Source organism: Canis lupus, chromosome 19 (assembly GCF_048164855.1).
Source record: "Canis lupus baileyi chromosome 19, mCanLup2.hap1, whole genome shotgun sequence".
Classification (NCBI taxonomy): Eukaryota; Metazoa; Chordata; class Mammalia; order Carnivora; family Canidae; genus Canis; species Canis lupus.
In genome coordinates this window covers 54,593,512-54,597,777 of record NC_132856.1, presented here as the reverse complement: position 1 = coordinate 54,597,777, position 4,266 = coordinate 54,593,512, and the positions used below count along the sequence as shown (strand labels likewise).

The 4,266-nt window shown below is 50.9% G+C and overlaps 1 protein-coding gene across 8 annotated transcripts in view; it reads right to left on the bottom strand.

Annotated features, from left to right (window-relative positions):
- Positions 1-4,266, bottom strand: part of HNRNPM (heterogeneous nuclear ribonucleoprotein M) — a 277,288-nt gene that overhangs the window by 92,263 nt on the left and 180,759 nt on the right. The gene's annotated exons all lie outside the window — the stretch shown is intronic.

The following is a 4,266-nucleotide window of genomic DNA, read 5'->3' as shown; positions in this document are numbered from 1 at the left end:
TTGGCCCCGCGACGTCCCCTTTTATAAGGCGGCGGGAGTGCTGGGGTGGGGCGTGCGGCCGGGGGAGGGGTTCCGTGAGCCCGAGGCGGGGTGGTTGAGGAGCCGGGGGCACGCCCCGGAGTGCAAGGCTCTGGCTCCTCCCGCCCGTGTCTGGAGCGCCTTCTCCGCCGGCCGTGGGAGACGTGGCTCCCCGCGACCCCCTCCCGAGCCCTGGAATCCCAAACCCCCACGCCGCGCCCGCCGCGCTCGGCGGGGACTGACGCTGCTGGCGGTACCCCTGACCCCCCCCAAGTCAAAAGCCGGGGAGAGGGCGGGGAGATACAAGTAAGAAAGAGCCCTGGTGCGCTGAGTTCTGCGAGGCCGGGCGCGGAGCCCGGGACACCTCAAATCCCCGCCTCCGGAGACTTCCCGGAGAGCAAGTGGCCCAAGACCAGGCTGGACCCTAGGGAGACGTCTCTGGGCTCTCACGCTCCTTCCCGCTCAAGGATCCGTCACTGCAGATGTGTTTGTGGGATCCTCGAACGTCTCTCATCCCACTTCCCACAACTCGGTGCCCTAGGGGTGGCCCAGGGTCTTTCCAGTTCGGGCACCCCCCGCAAGGTGCTCCCCCCCCCAGGGCGCCCCCTCGACCCCAGGGTCTGCAGTGTCATCGATCTCTGCTTGTGTCAAAGTAGACACCTTGGAACAGGAAGGAAGAGGTGATACATGGAAAGAGGAGGTCTCTTCCATTCATTCATTCATTCATTCATTCATTCAACAAACAGTCCTCTGTTCTCGTTAGTAATTCCCAGTGGAGAGAGCCCAACACTGAGTCTGGGGTAGGGACAAAAGAAGGAACTAAGTGAGGCTGTGGGGCTGGACCATGTTCATTTCAAGAGTCTAAGCATTCTTTGAACTTTTTTTTTTTTTAAAGATTTATTTATTTTGAGACAGAGAGAGCGCGCCTGCGCAGAGTGGGGGGAGGGGCAGAGGGAGAGAGTCTTCCAAGCACAACACAGGCCTCCATCCCACAACCCATGACATCATGACCCTAGCAGAAACCAAGAGCCAGTCCCTTAACCCAGCGAGCCACCCAGGCACCCCCTCATTCAACAAACTTTGACCAAAGTTCTCCCCCTCCTGCTCCACCAGCTCCCCAATACTCTCTGTCAGGAAATTGAGGCAAAGAAAATCCTGCGTGCCAGGAAGAACCCTGGGCAGCTTGGCTTGGAGCATGGGCCAGAAAAACATAGTTGACTCAGCAGGGCTCCGAGCCAGCTCAGCCTCTGGAATCTGAAACTGCATGCCCCGGGGCTGACGTGCAGGTCACCACTCCTACCCTCGGCCACCCGGGCCAGATGCCAGGATGGCTGATCCCGGCAGCAGTGACAGGCAGATGGGAAGGACAGGAAGGAAAAACTACAAGGAGTAGATCCAGACAGCCACCATCTGCCCTGGCAGCTCGCCTGTCCACCCCCTGGCCCTGGCTTCTCTCCGAGAGGGTGTTATAATTATCAGAGTGTGCTGTCTTCTTCTTTCCTGGCTTCTTGCACTGAGAGAAGTCAGCAGTCAGTTTCTCAAGCTGATGATGGACTTTTCTTGATACACTTTGCAGGGACGGCTTCCTCTGTGTCATGTTTTGGAGGGTATAAAACATGCCAAAAGCTCTTAGAGGCACCTGCGGTGTACATGCTACAAAAGAATTTGTCCAGGGATACCTGGGTGGCTCAGCCGTTGAGTGTCTGCCTTTAGGTCAGGGTATGATCCCAAGGTCCTGGGATCCAGCCCCGCATCAGGTTCCCCATAGACAGGGAGCCTGCTTCTCCTTCTGCCTATGTCTCTGCCTCTCTCTGTCTTTCATAAATAAATAAATTAAATCTTTAAAAAAAAAAAAAAGAATTTGTTCAGTGGCCGGGAGCTGGCTCTGAACTGCATCCTAAAAACTGCCCTGTGGAACATACCCTCCGACCCAGCGATGACACAGTCCCGCCAATCAATTATTTCTTGAGTACTTACTGTGTGACAGCTACTGTGCTGGGACCGTAGCGGTGGGTAAGACGCTCCTATCCCCATGTTGGCTACTCTGGTCAAAGCCAATAGCATTAGGAAGGTGACATGTGGCCTGGAATCTCTCACCAAACCAGGGAAGCAGTGAAATGGATTTTTTTTGGCCTGTCTATGGACAGTTGATGCTCCCTACTTTTGGGAGATTTCAATCTGGCACAGTACATGGTCTCATGGAGTGTCTTTCCTTTTTTTTTCTTTTTTAAGATTTTATTTATTTATACATGAGAGACACACAACCACTGAGCTACCCAGGTGCCCCGAGGAGTGTCTTTCCATCTGTGTCTCTAGAACCTAGGTTACTAGGGATCCCTCAGTCGGTCTTTAGTAATCTCCAATCATTGGGTCTTCTGGTGGATGGGACAGGAAGAGCTAATCTGTTGGAGGAGGGGCTGCTTATGGATAAAAATAGCAGCAAACACCTACTGTGTCCATAACCTATGCCAGTATTGTCCTAAAGTGATTATATATCCACTTAATCCTCATAGCAACTCCAAATGAGTTAGGAGCTATTATTATTCTATTTTATAGATGAGGACATGGTGAAAGAGAGATTAAGTACTTGTTCAAACTCTCACGATTATCTGAACAGAGCTAGGATTTGAAATCAGGCTAGCTGACTCACAACTGTGTTCTTGGCAGCCGTGATATGCCACCTTTGTTCATAGTAGCCCGGTGGTCCTTGCCTCCTGAAATCCATGCCCTATAGTAGTTCATCCCTCTGGCTTGACCAAGAGGATATTATCGAAACGTTGGTGTGTGCAACTTCCTAGGTTAAATCATTTAAAAAAAAAAAAAAAAAAGTGGCTTCTGTTTTGCCCTTGATTAGATCAATTGTTCTGGGAGAAGCTGGCCTCCGGGCCCTGAGGACACTCAAGCAACCCTTTCGAGAGATCTGAGAGATCTACACGGCCAGATGAAGAACTGGACTCCTCCCCCAACAACAACCAACATCAGCTTGTCCACCCTGCAAGGGAGCTATTTATTTAGTTTTAGAGAAGGGGGGAGGGGCAGAGGGAGAAAGAGGGGGAATGAAGGAGACCACCTCCCCCCACCCCTCGGGTTGAATGCAGAGCCAAACGTGGGGCTCGATCTCACGACCCTGAAATCATGACTTGAGCCAAAATCAAGAGTCAATGCTTAACCAACAGCCACCCAGGCACTCCCAAGGGAGAATTTTGGAAGCAGATCCTACAGCCCCAGTCAAGCTTCCAAATGATGCAGCCTCGGCTGACATGGGTGAGCAACCTCATGAGATTCCCCCCACACTGGAACCAACATACAGCTAACACAATAGATAACCAATACAATGGCCAAGGATTAATTAGTGCCAGCTCTGTGCCTGGTACTATTTGAAATATTTTACGTACATTCATTCACTTAGCATGCCCCATGAGGTTGGCATGGTACTGTTTTAATCTCCATTTTATTTTATTGTCCTAAAGATTTTATTTATTTATTTTTAAGATTTTTTATTTATTAGAGACAGAGAGAGAGAGAGAGAGAGAGAGAGAGAGGCAGAGACACAGGCAGAGGGAGAAGCAGGCTCCATGCAGGAGCCCGACGTAGGACTCAATCCCAGGTCTCCAGGATCACGCCCTGGGCTGAAGGCGGCGCTAAACGCTGAGCCACTGGGGCTGCCCTGTTCTAAAGATTTTAATTAACTTAATTTGACAGAGAGAGAGAGAGAGTACAAGCAGGGGGAGCAGCAGAAAGAGAGGGAGAAGCAGACTCCTCACTGAGCAAAGAGCCTGACACAGGGCTTGATCCCAGGATTCCGGGATCATGACCTAAGCTGAAGGTATTCACTTGACCGAGTTAACCACCCAGGTGCCCCTTAATCTCCATTTTATTTTATTACAAAAAAATATTTATTTATTTATTCATGAGAGACAGAGAGAGAAAGAGGCAGAGACACAGGCAGAGGGAGAAGCAGGCTTTCCACAGGAGCCCTAAGTGGAACTTGATCTCGGATCCTGGGATCACTTCTGGAGCCAAAAGCAGAGGCTCAGCTGCTGAGCCACCCAGGTGTCCCTTAATCGCCATTTTAAAGAAGAGGAGGGGTGCCTGGCTGGCCCAGATGGTAGAGCATATGACTCTTGATCTCAGGGTTGTGAGTTCAAACCCCACATTGGGTGTGGAGGCTACTTAAAAAAAATTAAAACAGAATAAAAAAAATTAAAGAAGCAGAGGAAAATGGGGCACAAAGTGGTCACATGACCC